Source organism: Coenobita brevimanus, chromosome 55, assembly GCF_032717465.1.
Source record: "Coenobita brevimanus isolate Jiangsu-jjx chromosome 55, ASM3271746v2, whole genome shotgun sequence".
NCBI lineage: Eukaryota > Metazoa > Arthropoda > Malacostraca > Decapoda > Coenobitidae > Coenobita > Coenobita brevimanus.
The window spans coordinates 3,445,459-3,460,458 of NC_137008.1; the positions used below are offsets into that span (position 1 = coordinate 3,445,459).

Here is a 15,000-nt window from a genome sequence, read left to right on the forward strand (position 1 = left end):
ACATACAGATTGCATTTTTGTTCTCCCTTTAAGCTTTGTGTGTGTGTGTGTGTGTGTGTGTGTGTGTGTGTGTGTGTGTGTGTGTGTGTGTGTGTGTGTGTGTGTGTGTGGACAAACGACTTGTTTGGACTGCAAAGGGACAGATAGGAATAAGGCTAGTGAAGTCAGTATGGACAGAGAGAGAGAGAGAGAGAGAGAGAGAGAGAGAGAGAGAGAGAGAGAGAGAGAGCACCAGATAAAGAAAAACTGCCATGAAAAACATTCACAAAACAAAGGAGACAATGGAAAGGGAAAAAGACCAACCTCTCTCTCTCTCTCTCTCTCTCCCATCTTTTCCTTTCCCTCCCTCCGTTATCCTCATCTTTCAATTTCTTTCTCTTCCCTTCTTCCTTCTCTCCTCTCTCTCATCTTCTCTTTCTCTTCCTTCTCCTCCTCTTCTCCTTCACCATCCTTCCTTCGTCTCCCTCCCTCCTTCACGCTCTCTTTCTTTCTCTCTCTTTTCCTTCGCTTCCTCCTCTTTCGTCTCCTCTTTCCGTCCCGTCTCTTTCTCTCTCACCATTTCTGTCTTCCTTCCTACTTCCTCCTTTCCATCTTACCCTTCCCTCCCTCCTTCACGTCTTTCTCTTCTCTCCCTCCCTCTTCCTTCTTTCTCACTTCCTCTTCCCTTTCTCTCCCTCCATTCCCTCTCCCACCTTTTCACTCCCATTTCTTCCTCCCACCTACCCCTCTCTCATTTCTCCCTCCCTCCCTCCATTCTCCACTTCCCTCACCTTTTTCTTCCATTTCTCCCTCCCTTCCCCCCCCCTCACATTTTCTTTCCCTCCTTGCCTATTTCCTTCTCTCAAAAATTCGCAACTTTTTTTTGGATTAACCATTCCCAGTTAATCAGTTCCACTGTTTTTTATGGAATCCTGAAAGCGCATCGGAACAGAAAAAAAATCATGGTTTTGTAAAATTAATGAAAGTCAAAAAAATTAATTGAAGCCCCTCCTCCCCCCAAAAATGCGCAGGGTTAATATCAAAGTATTTCGCTGGACTGGAAAATTGCTGAGCCGTAAATAAATATCCTGAGCGATTTATTTTTGGATATGGCTGGTTTATGTGGAAGGATTTTACGTAACACCGAATAGGGCAGTACGGTGGAATTAGCAAAATAAACAGCTAAGGAAGAGGTGTTTGGGAGGGATACTAAGCACCGAACCAGGTAAGAAAAAAATAAAAACCTCTTCTCAATTCCATCTGAAGTTTATTTACAACTGACGAAGGACAATGAAAACTCGCTCTTCGCCAATGCGTGTTTCAGATGATTTCAATTTTTCCGCTATGTATTCGTTCAAACTTTTTTTTTTTCTCTCTCTCTGGCCTGTATTCTCGTCGGTGAAGGAAGATTCCTAACACCTTTTCCTAAGCGATTTATTTTGCTTATTGCCCGTTATTGGCCTCCTCTGTGTTATGTAAATCCTTCTTAACATCGCCTCACTTTACATACATAGCGTACAAAAGGATATGCACCAGCCAAATCTCAAAATAAATCGCTAAGGAAAAGGTGTTAGGAAGGCTTCAACAGTGTAGGGTGTGAAACGGATTGTGTATTGTCTATTTTGATATTTTATTTCATTTGTTTATTAGTTTATTTGTGTTTGTTTACTTATTTGTATATTTATGTTTATAGTATGTTTATATTACTGAGGGTGTCCAGGGGGGAGCATATAGGAACATCAAGGTTCTGTCCCATCACCATCTCTCTTCCTTCTATTCATCAATGACCTTCTAAGCTGTACATCTAACCCTGTCCACTCGTACTCTGATGACTCCATCCTTCACCTTTCCTTTCACTTCCTGCTGCGTCCATCTCAGCAGTTACTTCAACAAACAAGGGATGAGGCTATGGCACACCTAATGTCTGACTTGGCTCATATCTCTGTTTGGGGTAAAAGTAATCTTGTTGTTTTTAATGCATCAAAAAACTCGGTTCTCAGATCTTTCAACCCGACAAAATCGTCCACAGGAGTACCCACTAATTAACAATATCCAACTCTATTATGCATCATCTTTAAACATACTTGGGGTTTCATTCTCTCGGGATTAATTTTGGAAAGATCATAATTATTGCCTCACTTGTAAAATCTGCTTCCAAGAGATTAGGTGTGCTAAGCCGACTCCGTACCTTCTTTACCCCTGCACAGTTTTAATTTTATATACGGGTTTTATTCGCCTCTGTATAGAGTACAACTCTCCTGTGTGGGGAGGCTCCCCACAAACAGCTCATCTCAACAGTGTGGAGTCTAATGCTTTTCGTCTCATTGACTCTCCTCCTCTTACTGGCTCCCTTCAACCACTGTCTCTTCGCCGCACTGTTGCATCTTTATCTCTTATCTATCGCTACTTCAGTGGTCACTGCTCCTCTGAACTCTATGCTTGTATCCCTCCACCACTACGACGGGCATGTAGCACCCGTATAGCAAACAAACTCTCATTCTTTTTGTGTCCAACTTTCTAATGCAAGAGTTAACCGTTACTCCCAGTCCTTCATGTATGTAGCAGGTCAGCACTGGAACTGTCTTCCTCTGTCTGTATTTCCTACTGCCTATGATCTCCAGTCTTTCAAACACAGTGTGTCCAGGCTTCTCGAAATGAACGGATCTTGAATTTGGCGCTCTGATATCTTGTTTCTGTTTTTTCTTGGGGGGAACAATCATGCGGGCTCCTGGCCTTTGGTTCCTTTATCTGTGCATAAGAAAAAAAAAAATGATTGGACATTCTACATTGTCTTGAGAGAGAGAGAGAGGGGGGGGGGAATTGTAAGGCCGCGTTACCTTTCACCCACCGCAGTAAATATCCTCTTTTTCGCTCACTCCCGTTGCCTTTCTTTCAGAGACGAGATTTTTAACCTTAACTGAAATGTATAGTACAAAAAAAAATCTGAAAACAAAAATTGTAGAAACCATGGGAACGTGCACAAATACTGAATTATATCTCTCTCTCTCTCTCTGCAATCTTCCCTCACCTTATCCCTTTCCTTCCTTTATCCTTCATACCGCCTCCTTACTTACTTTTTCACTTTGTATTTTCTCCCACTTACGATTATTCTGCCTCTCCCTTCCTTTTTCCATCTTCCTCCCTTCTCATCCACCCTTTCTTTCACTTTTCTCTCCCTCATTCCATTCCCTTTTCTGCTTCCTCAATCCCTCTCCTCAGTTTCTTTACTTTATCTCCCTTTCTCTTCCTCTCCTCCTTTCATTCTTTGTCCCCCATCAGTGCAATTGAGGATCTGGATATAAATTAGATTGTTGCTTGCATTCCAAGGGATGATTGGAATGTAGATAATAATGCTTTTTCTACCTTAACAAATGTACAAAGCTGACTTATTTACGATATTCCAGAGAGATGTTTCTGAGCCAGCACGATATTCAGAGTGTTGAAGAAATCCCCGGAGAAAGAATTACTCTAGTTTGTGTGTATATATATAGCTGGCCACACATAAACCTGGGACAGTGTGTGTGTGTGTGTGTGTGTGTGTGTGTGTGTGTGTGTGTGTGTGTGAAGTGGAGATCTAGATACAGTTTCCTACGTTCATGCATCACGTTTACCTGGTCATTTCAACTCATATTCCACACCTTCCCTCATCCATGTCAGTGCCACCAACAAACATGTGATTATGCCAAATCTGTCAAGTGTACCAAATGCTTGATCTCTGCTACACACTGGTGCTGTGCCACGTTCAAATGCTGCCAACTGTACCTTCTACCTGGAGCCATGACGAAAGGATAGGGGAATGAAAAAAAGACTGGTGATTAAAGGTGTGTGGTTGGGATACACTTGCTGTTTGGCTGGGACAGGAGTGTGGCCTCAGATGACCTGAGATGACCTAAGATGACCTGAGATGACCTACGATGACCTGAAATGACCTAAGATGACCTGCAATGACCCGAGATGACCTTAAAATGACTTGAGATGACCTTAGATGACCTGAGATAACCTAAAACCACCTGAAATGGCCTGAGATGACCCAAAATGACCTAAGATGACCTAAAATGAACTGAGATAACCTAAAATCACCTGAGATGACCCGAGATTACCTAAAATGACCTGAAATGACCTAAAATCACCTGAGATGACGTAAGATGACTAAAGACCTGAGATGACCTTAGATGACCCGAGATGACCTAAAATGACCTGAGATGACCAAAAATGACCTGTGATGACAAATGACCTGAGATGACCTGAGATGACCTGCGATGACCTAAAATTACCCGAGATGACCTTAAAATGACCTGCGATGACTTAACCTCAAATGCCTACGTTGCATCTCTCCCTAAGCGATTTATTTTCCTTATTACACCTTAATATTCTTTTTTATGCTACTTATATTGCTTTGATATTGGCAGAGTTTGTCTTAAAAAGAGGATTAAAAGGTGTAACATGCAGAATAAATAGGTAAGGAAGATGTGTTGCGGTTTCCAAAGGTACTCAGAATTCGGGCGGTGTGTCTGTGGTAGCCAGCTGTGGTGAACTGTGGTAAAAGGCAGGTGGTGAGGGGTACACTGAATGAGTCAATAAATGAAGAGGGGACAATGAGGCAACACGTACACCCTCCCAATAATGTACCGCTGCAGTGAGGCTCGATGGAGGGGTAGGATAAAGTAGGTCATAGGATTGAAGGGGGATTACACACACACACACACACACACACACACACACACACACACACACACACACACACACACACACACACACACACACACACACACACACACACACACACACACACACACACACACACACACACACACACACACACACACACACACACACACACACACACACACACACACACACACACACACACACACACACACACACACACACACACACACACACACACACACACACACACACACACACACACACACACACACACACACACACACACACACACACACACACACACACACACACACACACACACACACACACACACACACACACACACACACACACACACACACACACACACACACACACACACACACACACACACACACACACACACACACACACACACACACACACACACACACACACACACACACACACACACACACACACACACACACACACACACACACACACACACACACACACACACACACACACACACACACACACACACACACACACACACACACACACACACACACACACACACACACACACACACACACACACACACACACACACACACACACACACACACACACACACACACACACACACACACACACACACACACACACACACACACACACACACACACACACACACACACACACACACACACACACACACACACACACACACACACACACACACACACACACACACACACACACACACACACACACACACACACACACACACACACACACACACACACACACACACACACACACACACACACACACACACACACACACACACACACACACACACACACACACACACACACACACACACACAGTAAGAGCTCGTCCCACATAACCACCTCTTCGTGGCCAGGGACCCGTATTTGGGCTTCCGTTTTTCAGTTCGTTTAATCAACTTCTTAATTAATCCCCTGTTGCTGGAGAGACAAATTAGTATGATGGCACTGTTTTAGCCAGGCTGCTCCGTCATGGATGGTACAAACGCCTCACAATCCCGGGTTTTACTTTCAGATGAGCTTGGGACTGCATATACTTTCATGCAGTACTGTTCGGTCCAAGTTTCGTTCCAGCAATTCCTTTAACAACGAGTCAGAGTGGCGAGAAGGCATGGTTGCAATGCTGAAGGTTTGTTTGTAGTGGGTGGGCCTTGTGCAAGAATATATATATAAGGAAGTTCAGATACGAATGATGTGTGTACTTGGATGTGTAAATTTGGAGTGTGTCGTCCTGTCTCGACTACCTCCCTTTCTTTGGGGGAAGCAGCCTAGGTATATGGATAGATAGATAGAAGTTCTGATAAAAAACACTTCACCTCTCTCGGACAACACTTGCTTGTTAGGCCACACATAATTAGTGTATTATAATATTTTTTTCTGAGCCTTCCTTTGACCTGTGTGAAGCTGTATTCAGTTGTTCTCTAGTGTCAAGACACCATAATGACGTAATCAGCAGAACACATCAAACCACCCACAACGTAATACAGGTGAATTTTGACCCTCCTCCTCCCCCGTTTGTGTTCATCCCACCCAGAAATATACAGTAGAAGGGAAGAGAAGGACAACGAGTGTGTAGTTACTAAGTGTAGTGCGCTTTAACACTACTGATACTGTGTTTCATTCAGGTGGTAGCAGAAACGTGAAACATAGGGTTGAAACTGTGATATCTTCGAAACTAAACCACACTGGATCTACGGACATCCATCCATCCATTCCCCTCCCCATCCACCCATTCACCCTCCCCATCTATCCATCCTCCCTCCCCATTCATCCATTCTCCTTCCCCTGCTTTCCCTTCCTCTGCCTCCTCTTCCCATACTCCCCCTTCCCCTTCTTCCCTAACCCCTGCCTCTCCTTCCTCTGCTTCCCCTTCCCTGCTCCTCCTACCCATGCTTCCCCTTCTCCTGCTCCCCCTCACCTGCTTCTTCCCCTGCTTCCCCTTCCCTGCTCCCCCTATCCCTGCTTCACCTTCTCCTGCTCCTCCTCACCTGCTTCTCCTTCCCCTGCTATCCCTTCCCCTGCTTCCCCTTCCCCTGCTTCCCCTTCCTCTGTTTCCCAGTACCTGCTTCCCCTTACCTGCTTAATTAATTGGTGACCCCCCGTTAGTCAAGTGTTTCATAATGGTTGAGGTGAAGGTGTGAAGTATTCATTCGCTCTCTCTCTCTCTCTCTCTCTCTCTCTCTCTCTCTCCAATAATCCACATCAACTGAGGAGACTGGACCCACTAGACAACCAGGCGACCATTCAAAGTCTATATGGTTGTCAGGAAAACATTTTGCTTGTCACTCAGTGCAGAGTTACGTGAAGATAGCATTGCATCGAGGGAGTAAATGGCAAGAGATGGCCTCAAATTGTGTGTGTGTGTGTGTGTGTGTGTGTGTGTGTGTGTGTGTGTGTGTGTGTGTGTGTGCGTGTGTGTGTATGAGAGAGAGAGAGAGAGAGAGAGAGAGACAGACAGAGAGAGAGACAGACAGACAGACAGACAGACAGAAAATTCCTGTGTGTGTGTGTGTGTGTGTGTGTGTGTGTGTGTGTGTGTGTGTGTGTGTGTGTGTGTGTGTGTGTGTGTGTGTGTGTGTGTGTCTGTTTGTCTGTCTGTGAGACAGACAGACAGACACAGCCAGCCAGCCAGCCAGAATACCATTGGTTTTCCACACCTTTGAAGGAAAATAAAATCCACTCATCATCGATCTCCTACTTAATCTTTTATTTCCTTTACTTTTATACGTTTTCTTTGCATTCCATTTTCTTTGTTGTTGTTGTTGGTGTTGGTTGTAGTTGTGGTTGTGGTTGTGGTTGTGGTGGTGGTGGTAGTGATTTGTTTGGATGTTTGTGCAGAGGGGGCCCATATATCCTCTCTCTGGCTTTCCTAGTTCATCCGATTGTGTGGTAACGTTAGGATCATACACACACACACACACACACACACACACACACACACACACACACAGGAGCTTTTTTGGGCTTCTCCCTCTCGTTACACACACACACACACACACACACACACACACACACACACACACACACACAAACAGGAACTTTTTGGGCTTCTCACTCTCTTTACCCCCACTCTCTCTCTCTCTCTCTCTCTCTCTCTCTCACACACACACACACACACACACACACACACACACACACACACACACACACACACACTCACACACACTCACACTCACACACACTCACACACACACACACACACACACACACACACACACACACACACACACACACACACATGCACGCACGCGCGTGCGCGAGCCAGCGCGTCTACATAAATCCCAAGAGTAAGGAGGCTGCTAAATCTAAGCTGGAATTATCTAAAAGAAAAATGATATGTTTTTATAATTCCCGCCAAAAGACAGATGATTCTTCCTTTCAGCCAGATGGCTGGGTGAAAAGCCTGTTATATATATTTGCAAACGACCATTTCAAGCTGAGATTACAGATTTTTACGTAACAGAACAAGGCAAGAAGATGTAAATTATGTGGCAACTACCTCTGTTGCCTCTCCTCACATGTGAATCATGTGACTGAGATGGAAAGGTATTGTAGCCAAAATAAACCTTGAAATTATTGTACATCAGCTTATATAGTGTCCCCTGCGGAAGAAGACTGACCATGGAATTCATAAAAGATTGGTAGTTTGAGAGAGATTTAGGAGAGAATCAGGACGTATGGAATGAGATGACTGATACTTTCCATTTTAACATTGCAGTTGAGTGTGGACATGACTACTGTGCCCTGTAAGCACTAGGAACCGTATTAGGACACCGGTCAGACGGATGTAAAGTGGACATACGTGGGTCTAGTCTAGAGAAGATGCAGCCCTACCAATGAAACACACAGATGCAAACCATCCATTGACAGGAGGACCGTTCCAAGAACTTTTAACAGTGCCATATCGAAGCGAGCAGTGTCCACCAGCTGCTCTGTTCCCTAAAGCAGGTGGGTCTCCTTGGTTTTGCATTTACCGGAAAGTGAATAATCAAAATAAGACTCTTTTCCGTTGCCCAGAGATGGTGAATACATTGATAAAATTGAGGGAGGCAAAATTCATTCCCCGGTGCCAAGTTTGGTTTGCTGATAGGGAGAGGTCCATCTTACCCGGGAAGTTTCTTTTGTTGTTGAAGGAAAAAGATTTAGGCGCAGATAAATCTATGAAAAAAAGAAATCTCCCTGCCTCCTTATAGCAATTGATGATTGGTGGTGGAATGAGGGAAGATATGTTTATATAGATGATATGTTGGGTGCATAATGGAGCGAATGTTCTGCTCAGTTGAATACAGTGTTGAAGACTATATCTGTTGCCCATTTTAGTGTTTGATTGCACTGTTGCTGTCAGAAAGTTCCATTTATCCACAGTTAGCTAAAAAGTAAGCAAAAATGGAGTATATGACCTGAAATTATCTCACTTAAGCGCCGAACTGGGAGCTGCTGTAAAGAGGCAACTGGGTGGAGGTAACTGGATGCGTGTTGCGTGTTCCGGGTGTTTTTTGCAATTAAATTATCTAGGATTCCACTCCTATTGTTGATTCGACGCTGAGTCTATTAGCGTACGCGCCATCGAGAATCACTATACTACTATTATACTCATTAAACTGGACTAAATACTTTTGAAAGTCGCAGCTTAGATTGGAATTATATACCTAGACAAAAAGTAATATATATATATATATATATATATATATATATATATATATATATATATATATATATATATACATATATATATATATACATATATATATATATATATATATATATATATATATATATATATATATATATATATATATATATATAATTTTATAGAACGGGGAGCAGTAAACAGTAATAACATTTTTTTGACCTACCAGAGTTTAGGATGATTCCAAGATGACATCATTACAAGTATGACTAATCAGTACGCCAAAAAAGAGAGACACCATTAAAGACAGCTCACTTTCTCTATTTGCTTAATTTTCGTCCTTTTCCAGCCTTTTTCCCATACCTTAGTGCCCGAAAAAGCAATACAAAGGCTCCACATCTTCTCCATAGCACTTCTTCGTGACTAGCACCATATACTGTATTAGTGTGAAGCCCTTGTTACAGCTAAATATTTTGGATAGAGAGACGGTAATTTTAGGCCAAGTAAGAGTGACTAGAGTATAGGACTAGAACATGCTGGAATTTTACACATGCTGAGAAGGAATATTGCGCTGGATACAATTTTCAGAGAGAGAGAGAGAGAGAGAGAGAGAGAGAGAAGGGGGCGGTATTATGTTATTTCAGGTCTGTTTTTCCTCAGTGTCTCATTCGCCCCGTTCCTTCACCCGCGTCTCTCTCTCTCTCTCTCTCTCTCTCTCTCTCTCTCACACACACACACACACACACACACACACACACACACACACACACACACACACACACGTATCTTTCATCCATACCCAACGTCCACCGTCCCCGCCACACATCCTACCATCTCACCCTCCATACTCGCACTTCACCGCGCCTCTCTCAACCCTCACTCACTCTCACTTACACTCCTTCCACACTTCAAGGCCGGTAGTAGATCTTCCCTATATATATATTTATTTATATATATATATATATATATATATATATATATATATATATATATATATATATATATGTTTATATATATATATATATATATATATATATATAAATATATATATTAATATATATATTTATATATATACATATATATATATATATATATATATATATATAGGGGTTACATACTAATTTAACCTGTTACCCACCTGTCTTCCGCTTTGTCACTCACCTGTCCACCCACTTTGATTACCTTACCGCCCTGTCACCCACCTGTCAACGTACTCATCGTCCTGCCAATTGCCTGTCTGCCTTAATATCACTTAGTCCATCAGCCATACCCTACCATCCTCCTCCAATACGTCACGTGTCCATTACCTGTGGCCTCTCCTTACCTAACTTCTCTCCCTCCCTTCATCCAGTCATTACTCTTGCAGCATCGTTAAAGCTTCCTTCCTCTCCCTCTTTTCTTGTTACCTCAAAGTTCCCTCCTCACTTTCTCGTTATTTCTGTTTTTCTTTGTCCTTGTTTATCCCATACATAATCTCGTTCTTATGTGTGTTCCATCTTTCCACCTGCATATACCTCACACCTTTAGTTCTTCCCGCTCCTACCCCTTATCATTCTTCCTTCTTTCTCAGACTCTGAATTCCCTTCCTTCAATCATCCAGTCTTACTTTCTTCCTCTCTGTACTCCTCCCTTTCATTCTCCGACCCTCTTTCTTTCTCACCCTTTCTCTTCCCCCATCTCACTTCGTCTTTCCTCTCTTTTTCTTTTTTCTCACTTTTTTCTCGTATCACTTTTCGAGCTGCCTTGCCTTAACTTTTCTCGTTCGTTATCTGGTCCCCTCCCTGCCTGCCTGTGTCTCTTATTCCCTGCCAATCTCCCATCCTCCCTCCCTGCTTCTCTCCCTCCCTTCCTACCCAAGCCACAGCTCACTTTACCCATTTTTCTTCCTTTTTTCATATCCACGCTGTTTTAAATTTCTGTGTTGTATTATATTTCTCAAACGTATATAAGATTGACATTCTCCCTTCTTCCCTCGCATTTCTTGTATTTTCTTCTCTTTTTCCAGCTTCCTTATTCTTCTAAATTCTTTACCTCCTTTACAACCAGCTCTCTCTCTCTCTCTCTCTCTCCTTATACCTAATTTATTGCCTTGCCCTGTTCTCTTGCATCCCTCTCTTCCTGCCTATTCCTCTGGCTATCCCTCTCTTCCTGCCTACTCCTCTGCCTATCCCTCTCTTCCTGCCTACTCCTCTGCCTATCCTTCTCTGCCTGCCTGCCGTCCTCTATTTGCACGTTAATCTATCACTGTCTATTTCTGTCTGTTTGTCTCAATCTCTCTCTCTCTCTCTCTCTCTCTAAACGACCCAAAGAGACAATTTTAACTTTATTCATCCACACACGATTTTATTCAGAGATATTATTTGTACCGCTGGCCTTTGGTTCTTTCTTTCTTGCATAAAAAATGAAGTTATATATTTTTTCTTTATTAAATTGAAGTATCTCGTCCTTAATTTTTTTGATGGTAGGAAGAATTGAATTTTGATTACGTCGTCGGTGTGAACGGGTTTATTTTGGTTTGAAATGTATGGTATGGTCTGTCCTTCCTCCCCTCTACTCTCCCTCTCCTCCCCCCTTACTCTCCCTCTCCATCCTCCTCCCTACTCTCCCTTTCTTCCTTCCTCCCTGATTTCACTCTCCTCCCTCCTACTCTCTCTCTCTCTCTCTCTCCTCTCTACTCTCCCTCTCCTCCCTACTCTCCCTCTCCTCCTTACTCTCCCTCTCCTTCCTCCTACTTTCCCTCTCCATCCTCCTCCCTACTCTCCCTCTCCATCGTCCTCCCTACTCTCCCTCCTCTGCCTCCTACTCTCCCTCTCCCTCCTCCTCCCTACTCTCCCTCCTCTGCCTCCTACTCTCCCTCTCCTCCCTATTCTCCCTCTCCATCCTCCTCCCTACTGTCCCTCTCCTCCCTACTGTCCCTCTCCTCCCTTTCTCCCTGCCTTCCTCCCTTCCTCCCTACCTCAATATCAGTTCATCCTATTCCTCATTCCAATCTTTCTCTCTCTGTCTCCCTCTCCAGGCTTCTTTCTTTAATTCTCTTTTCTTTCTTTATTTTATTTCTCTCAGTATCATCCCATCCTCATCTTTTTTATATACAGTTGGGTATAAAAGTTTGCTTAATTTAATTCACCTCTAACTTCTTCCTCCCTCTGTTATATAAACTTCCTGAACTCATAGATTGTGCCTTATAAATGATTCTCTTTAATATGAGAGAGAGAGAGAGAGAGAGAGAGAGGAAACTGACGGGCACGCAGTAAATTTGAAATAAACGTAATGTAATTGTAAACCAACTTTTTTCCTTTTCTGTATCGGGGGGAAGTGGTGGGTGGGGGAGAGCCTTCTTATTCTCTATTCTCAGTTTACACACATCTTTTTGGTCTGTAGTGAAATAATAATAATAATAATAATTTCAATGTACACGATAATTTCAATGTACACTATTTTCATCTGTAACGGCCATACCACGTTGAGTACACCGCTTCCCGTCCGATCAGCGAAGTTAAGCAACGTTGGGTCTGGTTAGTACTTGGATGGGTGACCGCCTGGGAACACCAGATGCTGTTGGCATAACGTTCTCCCTACGTGTCAAGTGGGGTTGGTGGAGGAATAGTGCCCCTCCCTGTAAAACAATTAACTCTAAGCCTTGGCCATGCCGTTTGGGATACATGGAGTCTGGCAATGAATGAATGAACCATGTCTCTATTTACTTGCGTCTCTTTAATATTTTCTCATCTTAATCCCATCACACCCAGTAGGTTATTCATATTTCTATTTTACTTCCTCCCGACGGGTACACTCAGCTTAGGGTAGTTAAATAAGTAGATAAATAAGTAGATAAATTAATAAATAAAAGCTACACTACCCCCTGCAAAAGCTAACATGGCAGCTACAGACACAGATGTTGCTAATTAACCTCTGTCTCTCTGGCCAAAGGTAAATAATTGTTTCCGTAGGGCCGTCCTATAAGTAAAATGATATAGGGAGGGAACTGGCGCCCCCCTTTTGGTAGACAGCGCCTCACCAGGGTCCTTCCCACGGCGAGGAGAGGGGAAATATGTGGTTTGGTTCCCGGGTGGACACTGCAGTTGCTCCGCCAAGAATGCTTAGTCGGTAGAGAGGCAGCCTGCAGTACTACCGGACCCAGGTTCAAATCCCCGCTGGGGAAGGGAACAGTTTAAGGATTTGAATTTCATAAAGTCAGACTTTACTGATCTACCAGAAGACCCGCTGACATGTCGTAAAAATACCCCCGCTAATACCAATACACCAGTCCTGTATGGTTCTTGCTATACTTTACGATACCCATACATGATAGGGTTGTATTATAGATGGCGCTGGAAGCTCCTGAACGCCTTTTCCTTAGCGATTTAGTTTTACATTAAAGTTTCCTGTTTTTTATCATTCACATTCTAATACCGACAGAGTATGCATAAGTAAGATAGACTAGGAGTTTGAGGGGTAATATGCAGATTAATCGCTAATGAAGAAGTGTCACGCAGAGAGTGAAATTATAGGGCAGAGAGCACCATCTTTCTGTGCAACTGCTTGGATCGTCACTAGCGTAGGGGGCAGAAGTGTCACTTGAACTGTCTTCCTTGAAGTCAGAGGATTTAAAGGAAGAACTAAAGGAAGTCCTACAGGGAACATACGGCTACGTGAGGCTGCCAGTTTCCTCTTTTTTTTTTTATGCAAGGAAGAAGGAACCAAACGCCAGAAGCCTGTAAGATTGTTCCCTTCAAGAAAAAATAAAAACAAGATAACAGAGAGCTGAATTCGAGGTCCGCTCATTTCGAGATGCCTGGACACACTGCGTTTGAAAGAATGGAGCTCATAGGCAGTGGGAAATACTGACAAAGGGAGACAGTTCCAGAGTTGACCTGTTGCATACATGGAGGACTCTTACATGTGGTAGGTCTCCATATTATAATTGCAAATCATAATAGATAGATAGATAAATAGATAGATAGAGAGACAGATAGAAGCAGGAAGTCAAATGGTGAGAAGGTGTTGTGTCTGCGAGAATTGAGCAGCGCTAAACATGCTTACACGGAGGAAAGCTGACGACAGCGGCCAGTAAGGAGATGATGCAGTTAGCTGTCAGCAGTCCTCTCGTGAGAAAGATCTAGTCCACCCACGAGGAACACACGTGACACACCCCTGCTACACCAGAATTTAGGAAAGAGAGCTCAGACGGAGATTAGCCACCGAACAGGCTAGACAGAAGGAGACAAGCGACCCTAGAGAGAGGTCGAGACGGAGATTAGCCTTAGAACAGAGAGAGAGAGAGATAGCGAGACAGGGAGGTAGCTACCCGGGACTTATACTCTTTCCATGTGAGAAACCTGTTTAATATTTCTAAGACAAATAAAAATAGTCCCATACTATTCTTTACCTCTCCCGTCACTACATGACATCTGGTGGGGAAACTACTACAAGATATAAAAGCCGCTCGACCACAAGTCTAAAATATACTTCTCTAAAAGTAACTACAAAGTCTTTATGACAACATGTCTCCCTCTCAGTGACCGTCAGAGGAAGTAATCTCGGCTTTACTGTCATGCAGCATTACTCATCGTCAAAGAAGACCTGGAAAGTGAGGAGATATGAGGGAAGAAAAGGACTAGAGAGAACAAGGGAGAGAAATATTATAAAAAGAAATGAAGAGAGGTGA

At 43.3% G+C, this 15,000-nt stretch overlaps 1 non-coding gene across 1 annotated transcript; it reads left to right on the forward strand.

The window, feature by feature from the left end:
* Positions 1-12,777: 12,777 nt before the first annotated feature.
* On the forward strand, positions 12,778-12,896 carry LOC145401538 (5S ribosomal RNA). Its single transcript, XR_013897628.1, has one exon. It is a non-coding gene; the product is annotated as a 5S ribosomal RNA (ribosomal RNA).
* The last annotated feature ends 2,104 nt before the right edge of the window (positions 12,897-15,000 follow it).